General features: G+C 25.4%; 1 non-coding gene across 1 annotated transcript; it reads left to right on the forward strand.

Moving 5' to 3' along the window:
* The first annotated feature begins 12,237 nt into the window (after window positions 1–12,237).
* On the forward strand, window positions 12,238–12,311 carry Trnai-aau. The gene has a single exon. It is a non-coding gene; the product is annotated as a tRNA-Ile (tRNA).
* The last annotated feature ends 479 nt before the right edge of the window (window positions 12,312–12,790 follow it).

Raw genomic sequence — 12,790 nt, forward strand, 5'->3', positions numbered from 1 at the left:
TTTTCGATATAAAGAGATATTTTGACAAAATTTTCTATAATTTTGAGGAAATTGCCTATAAATAGAGATTTTTGCAAAAATTTCTATTGAAAGAGAATTATGTGGAAAATTTTCTATAAAAAAGTAAAGTTTGCTCGAAAATTTTCTTTCAAAAGAGAAGTAAGTTCGAAAATTTTATATAAAAGGGAATTTTTCAAAAGATTTCTTAAAAAGAGATTTTTTTTCGAAAGATTTCTCTTTTTTCAAAAAATGTTTATAAAAAGAGAACTTTTCTCGGAAATTTTTTCTATAAAGGGAACTTGGCTCAAAAATTTTCTATAAAAAGAGAATTTTTTTCGAGAATTTTCTATAAAAAGAAAATTTTTCACGAAAATTTTCTATAAAAGAGATATTTTTTTTTCGAAAATTTTCTATAAAAAGAGAATTTTTCACGATAATTTTCTATAAAATAGATAGAATAGAATTTTCTATAAAAAGAAAACCTCTTACGAAATTTTTGTATAAAAAGAGAATTTTTTCGAAAGAGAATTTTTGAAGAAAATTTTCTATAAAAAGAGAATTTTTAACGAAATTTTCTATAAAAAGAGAATTTTCTTAAAAAATTTTCTACCGAAAAAAAATTTCCATTAAAAAAGAATTTTTTCGATTTTTTTTAAAGAGAATTTTCTCGAAAATTTTCTATAAAACTGGAGTTTTGTTGAAATTCTCTATAAAAAGAGAATTTTGTTGAAAATTCTCTATAAAAAGAGAATTTTGTTGAAAATTCTCTATAAAAAGAGAATTTTGTTGAAAATTCTCTATAAAAGAGAATTTTGTTGAAAATTCCCAATAAATAAGAATTTTCGAAAATTTCTTTATAGAGAATTTCACAAATTTTCTTTTAAGAGAATTTTCAACAAAATTCTCTTTTTATAGAGAATTTTCAACAAAATTCTCTTTTATGAGAATTTTCAACAAAACTCCAGTTTTTAGAAAATTTCGAGAAAATTCTCTTTAAAAAAATCGAAAAAATTCTCTTTTAATGGAAATTTTTTTTCGGTTAGAAAATTTTTTAAGAAAATTCTCTTTTTATAGAAAAATTTCGTTAAAATTCTCTTTTATAGAAAATTTTCTTCAAAAATTCTCTCTTTTCGAAAAATTCTCTTTTTATACAAAAATTTCGTAAGAGGTTTTCTTTTTATAAAAATTCTATCTATCTATTTTATAGAAAATTATCGTGAAAATTCTCTTTTTATAGAAAATTTTCGAAAAAAAATATCTCTTTTATAGAAAATTTTCGTGAAAAATTTTCTTTTTATAGAAAATTCTCGAAAAAAATTCTCTTTTTATAGAAAATTTTTGAGCCAAGTTCCCTTTATAGAAAAAATTTCCGAGAAAAGTTCTCTTTTTATAAACATTTTTTGAAAAAAGAGAAATCTTTCGAAAAAAAAAATCTCTTTTTAAGAAATCTTTGAAAAATTCCTTTTTATATAAAATTTTCGAACTACTTCTCTTTTGAAAGAAAATTTTCGAGCAAACTTTACTTTTTTATAGAAAATTTTCCACATAATTCTCTTTCAATAGAAATTTTTGCAAAAATCTCTATTTATAGGCAATTTCCTCAAAATTATAGAAAATTTTGTCAAAATATCTCTTTATATCGAAAATATTGTTAAAATTTTCTATTTATAGAGCTCGAACAAATAATTACTCTCTTCTCTATTCTAATAATTCTGCCAAATACAAGTAATTTATCCTTATTTCTCATACTCCCAACAACTCAATTAAGTGCCATGTATCATGCACAAATGTCTTAAATTCATTTAATTTGTGCACAGTTGTTGTTATTAATAAGCTGAATTCCCATTCTCATACTTAAATGTCATAATTTCTCTCCGAACTCTCATACCAAAGATATACATTTTTAATAATTTTAATGTCCATTTGAAATGTCAGTCACGCAATAAGAAGAGGCAGCAAGCAACAAAGCAACATGAAACATAAAAATTCAAATTTACGCATCTTGGTAAAAAAAGTCCGGTTTTATGAATTTGTTATTAAAGAAGTTTTTATTTTTCTTTCACACACAAGTTGATACTGATGTAAAAAGAATGTTGTTTGTGGCATTTCTTGTTTCGGTTTTCTGCAGGTTTCAGCAACTTGCAGCAACTAAACAGAAGTTTTTTTTTGTTTGTTCTCTGGCTGGTTACTTGTATCTAGACCAAGTTAGCAAAAATTAAAAAAGAACAAAAAGAAAAGTTTGTCGTTCATTGTTTTTTTTTTCGCTGTTTGTTTTATAAATTTTCTTTATATTTTTATAATTTTTGTTGTAGTGCTGGTTAGTTTCTACTACCAGGCTTTCAGAATTCTAAGTTTTATAAAATGTTTGCTTTTTAAATTGCTGCTGCTGCTGCTTTAAATGCTGTTGTTGTCGTTACTAATACTGCTGCTATTTCAGTGAGTTTCATTTTTCGCATTTTTATTTGATTTTTTTCTTTCTTCTGAATATAAAACTTGATAGCAGCAGGAAAAAGGTATGTATCGTCAAGTATGTATGTATGTATGTATAAATGTTGTACATACAATATTTATTAATTTATATACATAGATGTGCACAATACTTTGCTACTTATGTTTGTTTGTTTGAAATAGAAAAATGTATAGCATGTTGTTTATAAACATTTAATCAGTGTGAAATTACAGCTCACAAATTGTTTAAAAAATATTTAATGTATAAGCAACCCTTAAATGATTCCCGGTGAAAGGTGCCAATAAACTTTGTAGGGGAAACATTTTGTGTTTAGGGAGGATTGTATTGATGAAATTACAAAGCATCTTAAGCGAAAAAGGGAGTATTTATGTTAAAAGATGAAAGTTAAGGTTTTTGTGTAAAAAATACTTTTTGCCTTAAAACTTTAAAAACATTTCATCTCACTACAATTTTCCATAAAAATGTTTAATAAAATTTTATAGAAAATTTTTTCAAAAATTTCTATCTGAAAAAACTTTCAATAAAATTTCTTAAAAAAATTTATCGAAAATTAAATTAAAATTTTATTTTCTAAAAATTTTATCAGAAATGTGTTACATTCAAACAGAAAACATTCGATCAGTTTTTTTTATTCTAGAAGAAACTTTCCATAAGTTTTCTAATCAACAGAAAATATTCGATAAGTTTTCTATTCTGTAAAAAGCTTTCGATATGCTTTCTATAACATAGAAAACTTTCGCATAGTTTTTCACTCTAAAAGAAACTTTCCATAAGTTTTCTATTCGACAGAAAACATTCGATAAGTTTTCTATTCTCCAAAAAGCTCATAATAAGCTTTTTATTATATAGAAAACTTTTAATCAGTTTTTTGTTCTAGAAGAAACTTTTGATACATTTTCTATTCTGTAAAAAGCTTTTGATAAGCCTTCTATTTCATAGTCAACTTTCGAAGCCATTTTATTCTACAAAAAACTTTCTTTAAGCTTTCTATTCTATATTATGTGCAGAATAAGCATATATTACATAGAAAACTTTTGACCAGTTTTTTTTATTCTAGATGAAACATTCAATAAGCTTTCTATTCTATATAAAACTTTCTATAATTTTATAAATTCTTTAAAAAGCTTTCCATAACTTACAAAAATGTTTGACCAGATTTTTATTCTAGAAGAAACTTTCTGTAAAAAGCTTCCGATAAGCTTTCTGTTACATAAAAAACTTTCGACCAGTTTTTTTCTTAAAAAAAACTTTTAAAAAGTTTTGTATTCTACAGGAAACATTCGAGAAGTTTTCTATTATGTTAAAAGCTCTCAGTAAGCTTTCTAGTTTTGACTAGTTTTTTATTATAAAAGAAACTTTCAATAAGCTTTTTGTCTACAGAAAACTTTCTATAACTTTTTTATACTTTAAAAAGCTTTCGATAATATACAACATTTTTACAAAGATTTTTATTCTGAAATCTAGAATAAACTTTATGTAAAAAGCTTTCTATAAGCTTTCTGTTACATAAAAAACTTTCGACCAGTTTTTTTCATTAGAAGTTTTATGTTCTACAGGAAACATTCGATAAGTTTACTATTCTATATTCGGTTTTATTCTAAAAGAAATTTTCAAAAAGCTTTCTTTTCTCTAGAAAACTTTCTACAAAAGCCAGCTTTCGATAACATACAAAACTTTTGACCAGATTTTTATTCTAGAAGAAATTTTCCATAAGTTTTCTATTCGATAAGTTGTCTTACATGTAAAAAGCTTTTGATAAGCTTTGTCAAACAGCTTTGATAAAAAATTCTCGATATAATAAATTCTCTCAAAAAAATTTTCTTAAAATCTAATATTTACTAAAAAATTGAAATGATTTATGTTTAAAATATATCACTTCTTATAGAAAATTTCCCTTCTTCTAAAATTTCTCTCATAACTTTCAAAAAGTTGACATCACTGTTTGCCACACGCTGAGTTTGTGCATTCCATGCTTTATAATTTAAATGCATTAATCTAAATGACAAGATACGACATTAAATAAATGTTATATTTATTAAGTAAATTGCAGTAATCATATAAAATATATTAAATAAAAATAAATCATATTAAAAACAACATGATAATAACAACTAAACGTGAGGTCTATAAGAGACAAGAGACCAAAAAGAATTCTAAATAATTTAAACAATAGATAATACTAAAAACAAAACAAAAATGAACAAAAGCCGAAAAAAAAACTTAAGACAGCAAAAAAAGATGAGTTTTGAATAGATAGCAATATTAAACAAATCCCCGAAACAAAATTTACTAAATCCCCCTAAAAAAAAAAAACAATATAAAATTAATTGTTTTTTTGTTTCCTAACAAAATGACTAAATTAATTGTTTTTCGGTTTCTTTGCATCAGTCTATTTATTAAATTGGGTCATCTGTAATTTTCAAGATTAACTCCTCCTTTCATTTAAATAGTCTAGAGACAAACTGTCGTCATTTGAGCCTTATATGGTTAAAAAACAATTACCATAACAATTATTATTTAGACAGAGAGGGTATTATTTTTATCATTATTGAATGTTTTTGCTTTTTTGTATTTGTTAGTGATAGGAAACACCCTCGTAGTGTCTACTTACATATGAATATTGGCAATGTATGTCTAGAAATAATAATTTGTGTGCGACTAAAAGTTTTTGTTATTATGAAACTGTTAAGTGGTTTAAATGGATTATAGGCGAATTTCGAATACTCTTCATAGTTAATGAAAATAATCTGAAAAAAAATCCTAAGCGACAATTATCTATGAAACAATTTGAAACTAAATACTGAAATTTGCTATGAGAAGAGAATTTTCTCAAAAATTCCTATAAAAATAAAAATTTCTCGAAAATTTTCTATAAAAAGAAGAATTTTCATGAAAAATTTCTCTACAAGGAGAATTATTTCCAAAATTATCTATAAAAAGAGAATTTTCTTTAAAATAAGAATTTTTTACGAAAATTTTCAATAAAAAGAGAATTTTTTCGAAAATTACCAAAATTGTCTATAAAAAGATTATTTTCTCTAAAATTTTCTATAAAAAGAGAATTTTGTCGAATATTTTCATTAAAAATATAATTTTTCACGAAAATTTTCTATAAAAAGAGAATTTTGTAGAAAAATTTGTATAAAAAGAAAATCTTTCACGAAAATTTTCTATAAAAAGAGAATTTTGTCGAAAATTTTCTATAAAAAGAGAATTATTTCGAAAATTATCTATAAATAGAGAAAATTTTCTTTAAAAATAGAATTCTCTCGAAAATTTTCTATAAAAATAGAACTTTTTCGAATATTTTCTATAAAAAGAAAATTATTTCGAAAATTATCTATAAAAAGAGGACTTTCTCGAAAATTGTCTATAAAAAGAGGACTTTCTGGAAATTTTCTATAAAAAGAGTTTTTTTACGAAAATTTTTTATAAAACGAAAATTTCGTCGCAAATTTTTCAAAAAAAAAGAGAATTTTTCACGAACATTTTCTATAAAAAAAGAATTTTTATCGAAAATTTTTTATCAAAATAGAATTATTTCGAAAATTTTCTATAAAAAAAGAATTATTTCTAAAATTATCTATAAAATTTCGAAAATTTTCTATAAAAAGATAATTTTCTCCAAAATTTTCTATAAAAAGATAATTTTTTCCAAAATTTTCTATAAAAAGAGAATTTTCTCGAAAATTACCAAAATTTTTTATAAAAAGAGAATTTTCTCCAAAATTTTCTATAAAAAGAGAATTTTGTCGAATATTTTCATTAAAATTATAGTTTTTCACGAAAAATTTCTATAAAAAGAAAATCTTTCACGAAAATTTTCTATAAAAAGAGAATTTTGTCGAAAATTTCTATAAAAAGAGAATTATTTCGAAAATTATCTATAAAAGAGAAAATTTTCTTTAAAAATAGAATTTTCTATAAAAATAGAACTTTTTCGAATATTTTCTATAAAAAGAGAATTATTTCGAAAATTATCTATAAAAAGACGACTTTCTCGAAAATTGTCTATAAAAAGAGGACTTTCGAAAATTATCTATAAAAAGAGAACATTCTGGAAAATTTTCTATAAAAAGAGATTTTTTCGAGAAAATTTTCTATTAAAAGAGAATTTTTCACGAAAATTTTCTATAAAAAGAGAATTTTTCACGAAACTTTTCTATAAAAAAAAGAATTTTATTAAAAAAAACAGAATTTTCTCGAAAATTTTCTATAAAAAGATAGTTTTTTGATAATATTCTGTTAAAAAACATGTTACACACAGAAAAAGGATCGATTGGAAATCGACTGCTATGATAAATATTTAGTTATATTAATTAAAATTTTATAGCTGTTATTGAAAGACTGTAAAATTAACTGATTTTCTATATTCAGTACTAAAACAACATAATTATAATCGAATTGTGTTTTTAACAATTTCCAAATCAATAATTTGAACTGAATTGTATCGGTTATTACATTCATTTGTGAATTCAGTAAATGAAACAGACTTTTATTTAGAATTAAAACGTAAGAACATCAGATATTAGTCGCTGCAACCGAAAAATAGTAAAAAGTAAAAAATATTGAGCACTGCAACCAATTATCAATTGACAAAATTATTTAAAATTTAATAACGGTTAAAGGGACCAAATTCGATGTTCACAACCAATAAATTGGTAATAATAGTTGACGTATATAAAAATAAATAAAATACAAAGAATTTATAATTAAAAAAACGAATTACATTTAAAGATTCATTAATGCGGAAAAATCGGACAAAAAAGGTAATGTTTAATATATGTTATGTCTTATAATTTATTTTGTGATATTTTCTTATAAGTTTTAATAATTTTACAGCTGCGGAAAGGCGTGGAAAGGTAATACTTCTTTGGACATGTTAGACAGGCAAAGAAATGATGAAAGCAAAATCCTTGGCACATAAACATAGCGTTTATCATCAAATTATCAAAACTAAAGGGGAAAGCTGTATTTTTATATATATAAATAAGTTTTGTAAGTTTATACAGATTCATATTTTTTGTAAATATTGTAAATAAAATGAAATGTATTTTAAAATACACAAAGTCCACAAATTGGTTTTCAGTAAGAAATTATTCAGTTGCAAATACCAATAATTTCAATCCGTATTTCCGAATAATAAACAAAAATAGTTGTGTACACCATATATACAGTAATAGTAACCGAATTTTTCAATAATTACAATCGAATTTTAGTATAGTTGCTAGAACCTACTGAATTCGATTGGAAACAAGTTCGGTTATCACAACGAATCTGTTTTCTCTGTGTAGTCGTCGTAAAACTGTAGGGCTTTAAAAATTCGTGTATTACTAGAAGTTAATATTGAAGATATAAACATTTTGATTGATTACTTTTTCAATCAAAACAGAAATATTTAATACGAAACACTCCCTTAAAATTTCATACACAAATGAATCCCATACAAAAATCATAATATTTATAAAATCGCATTTTGCTCGAAACCAACAAAAAAAAAACAACAAAAATATTTGAGTTTTTGCAACTGTGATAATTTTGTTTAGATAAGAAACTTGTAAACATTAAATTATATTTTGATCTATTTAAGTAAATCTTTTTTCGTTCTCTTATAAAAATAACACACAAATGGTTAAGTATTCAGAAAAAGGAAAAAAATACAAAAGCCTACAAATATAAATTTAAACAATTGTTTTTTTCTGGTGGCATTAAATGGGATTTGCAAATTATTTACAAAACTTTTATTTTTCGCTATAATCTTTTTGGCAACAACAACAATAAAAAAGAAATTAAATAATATACATATGATTACATCCCACAACGATTTTAATCATTTTTATTTTATGTGTTCTTATAAATTGATGAAAACTGGATTAATTTAGCTTAAATAAAATGTATTTAAGTTTGTTTTTATACAATACTTTTGTTGTGTAGTTTCAACAATAGTTTTACGCAATTGTTAAAATGTTTTTACGAAAAATGTTCCTTTTTATATGGCTTTGCTTTTCATCTATTTTTGGCAACTGTGTCCGTGTGGGTGTTTAAATAAAGAAATGTTTTTATTTTTACTATTCTTGTGTTTATTACACAGTTATTTTGTCGCCAGTAATAATATTAATGAATGACATAATAATACATTATTAAAGGTGAGAGAAAAATACTATGTATAGCTTTTCATTACAAAATTGAATAGAGGTCATAATTACGATAAACTGTTCCTACAGACTCAAAATTTTCCTGTTTGTAACAACGATTAGACTAGACTATAGACTAGACTATAGACTAGAGTATAGACTAGACTATAGACTAGAGTATAGACTAGACTATAGACTAGAGTATAGACTAGACTATAGACTAGACTATAGACTAGACTATAGACTAGACTATAGACTAGAGTATAGACTAGACTATAGACTAGACTATAGACTAGAGTATAGACTAGACTATAGACTAGACTATAGACTAGACTATAGACTAGACTATAGACTAGACTATAGACTAGACTATAGACTAGACTATAGACTAGACTATAGACTAGACTATAGACTAGACTATAGACTAGAATATAGACTAGACTATAGACTCGACTATAGACTAGACTATAGACTAAACTATAGACTAGACTATGGACTAGACTATAGACTAGACTATAGACTAGACTATAGACTAGACTATAGACTAGACTATAGACTAGACTATAGACTAGACTATAGACTAGACTATAGACTAGGCTATAGACTAGACTATAGACTAGACTATAGACTAGACTATAGACTAGACTATAGACTAGACTATAGACTAGACTATAGACTAGACTATAGACTAGACTATAGACTAGACTATAGACTAGACTATAGACTAGACTATAGACTAGACTATAGACTAGACTATAGACTAGACTATAGACTAGACTATAGACTAGACTATAGACTAGACTATAGACTAGACTATAGACTAGACTATAGACTAGACTATAGACTAGACTATAGACTAGACTATAGACTCGACTATAGACTAGACTATAGACTAGACTATAGACTAGACTATAGACTAGACTATAGACTAGACTATAGACTAGACTAGACTACTATAGACTAGACTATAGACTAGACTATAGACTAGACTATAGACTAGACTATAGACTAGACTATAGACTAGACTATAGACTAGACTATAGACTAGACTATAGACTAGACTATAGACTAGACTATAGACGAGACTATAGACTAGACTATAGACTAGACTATAGACTAGACTATAGACTAGACTATAGACTAGACTAAGACTAGACTAGACTAGACTATAGACTAGACTATAGACTAGACTATAGACTAGACTATAGACTAGACTATAGACTAGACTATAGACCTAGACTATAGACTAGACTATAGACTAGACTATAGACTAAACTATAGACTAGACTATAGACTAGACTATAGACTAGAACTATAGACTAGACTATAGACTAGACTATAGACTAGACTATAGACTAGACTATAGACTAGACTATAGACTAGACTATAGACTAGACTATAGACTAGACTATAGACTAGACTATAGACTAGACTATAGACTAGACTAGACTAGACTATAGACTAGACTATAGACTAGACTATAGACTAGACTATAGACTAGACTATAGACTAGACTATAGACTAGACTATAGACTAGACTATAGACTAGACTATAGACTAGACTATAGACTAGACTATAGACTAGACTATAGACTAGACTATAGACTAGACTATAGACTAGACTATAGACTAGACTATAGACTAGACTATAGACTAGACTATAGACTAGACTATAGACTAGACTATAGACTAGACTATAGACTAGACTATAGACTAGACTATAGACTAGACTATAGACTAGACTATAGACTAGACTATAGACTAGACTATAGACTAGACTATAGACTAGACTATAGACTAGACTATAGACTAGACTATAGACTAGACTATAGACTAGACTATAGACTAGACTATAGACTAGACTATAGACTAGACTATAGACTAGACTATAGACTAGACTATAGACTAGGCTATAGACTAGACTATAGACTAGACTATAGACTAGACTATAGACTAGACTATAGACTAGACTATAGTACTATATAGACTAGACTATAGACTATACTATAGACTAGACTATAGACTAGACTATAGACTAGACTATAGACTAGACTATAGACTAGACTATAGACTAGACTATAGACTAGACTATAGACTAGACTATAGACTAGACTATAGACTAGACTATAGACTAGACTATAGACTAGACTATAGACTAGACTATAGACTAGACTATAGACTAGACTATAGACTAGACTATACTAGACTATAGACTAGACTATAGACTAGACTATAGACTAGACTATAGACTAGACTATAGACTAGACTATAGACTAGACTATAGACTAGACTATAGACTAGACTATAGACTAGACTATAGACTAGACTATAGACTAGACTATAGACTAGACTATAGACTAGACTATAGACTAGACTATAGACTAGACTATAGACTAGACTATAGACTAGACTATAGACTAGACTATAGACTAGACTATAGACTAGACTATAGACTAGACTATAGACTAGACTATGGACTAGACTAAAAGAAAATTCTCCGCAAAAAGAGAATTTATAGAAAATTTGCAGCAAAAGCAGAATTTATCGAAAATTTTTCACGAAAAACAAATTTCTTGAAAATTTTATAAAATACATAAAAAACCCAAAAAGTTTTCTAATTATTTGAAAAAATGTGTAAAAAAATCCGAAATTCTAGAGAAAAATGTAAGAAAAATTATCGTTCTATAACTTAAGTTCAACCCTCACATCTTCTAGAGCTCGTTAGCCGACTTAAATAGCCATTAAAAATTCAACTTAATCACAATTTGTCTCATTATCTTTATCACAGTATGCATTACAAATTGTATCTACATTGTTTTTAATGTATGCAATTTTGCGGGTAATTGAGTTGTTATAATATGGAAAACCTCATCATTATCATTATTATAGGAAACAATAAAATGAAACTAAAAATACAACTATTTTATTTCATTTCATTGCATTTAATTTAATATTAATATTCATATAATTGCAAATGCAGACTGACAGACAAACCGACCGACAGACAGACAGACAGACAAGTGCTAATTGCAATGCGTGCAGACAGAGGGTAGAGGAATTTGTCAAGTCATTTAAATAGATACGAGAATAAAGAAAATAGAAAAAACAAATGTAAATTATAATACTAATACGAAAACTTTAAAATAAAATTCATAAAAAAAGAAATTGTAAATTATAATTTTTTTAAAAAAATTGCACAATAAGTTTTTCAAAAGTTCATTTAGATTGGCGAATTTAATTATATTAGAAAACGTAAAACAAGCATGCAATAACATGATTGAACAAAAATAATAAAGTTTTTTATTAAAAATTTAAATTTAGCAAAAATTATTTTATATTGTTATTTTATAATCTCTACATCTATCCCCTAGACAAAGTGTCGCTACCCTGTTGAAACGATTAGAATGCGTAACTTATACAAATTGATTAAATTTATTTAATCATAAACCTTTGTTGACATTTTTTATTACATACTGAGCCATAAAATTTATTATAATTTGTTTATTTTATAATTCAAATAACACTAAATAAAAAAAAATATTTTTTCTTATCACTTACTTTTGTGTTCTAAAAATACTCACACATATAGAACACATACTAAAACATAAGTGAAAATGTAATGTCTGACAACGTGGCCCATTAGCTCAGTTGGTTAGAGCGTCGTGCTAATAACGCGAAGGTCGCGGGTTCGATCCCCTCATGGGCCAATAAACTTTTTTTTGGTTTTTTAATTACTTTTTTAAATTTTTAAAAAATTTAACTTTTTATTTATATTTTTTCGATAATTTAATTAAATTTTGCTAAAGGTAGAAAATATTCTTTATACTATACTGCATATTTGACAAATACAAAATAACAACAATAACAAAGCTGCTACGGAAATGTGACATTTTTAAAATGGAAATGAAAAGAGCAAAAATATAAATAAACAAAATAAATGGAGACACAAAAAAAAACCAATAACTGACATTGATTACGGTATAGTATAATCATTTAAATGTGTATTCAAAAATACACTATTGAAACCCTTTAGTTCGTACGGGTGACAATATGTGTCCCATAACATATGTAAGTACTTTCAAATATTTGAAGTCATTTGACTTCCCTTTATATTTTACTGATTCAATTAAAGACTTCTTTCTATCTACTTTACTCTTTTATGATCTATATGTACATCTAAGACCCG

This window comes from Lucilia sericata, unplaced genomic scaffold, assembly GCF_015586225.1.
Source record: "Lucilia sericata isolate MDLA Ls3-8-SP2 unplaced genomic scaffold, ASM1558622v1 Contig004946F_arrow, whole genome shotgun sequence".
Taxonomy (NCBI): domain Eukaryota; kingdom Metazoa; phylum Arthropoda; class Insecta; order Diptera; family Calliphoridae; genus Lucilia; species Lucilia sericata.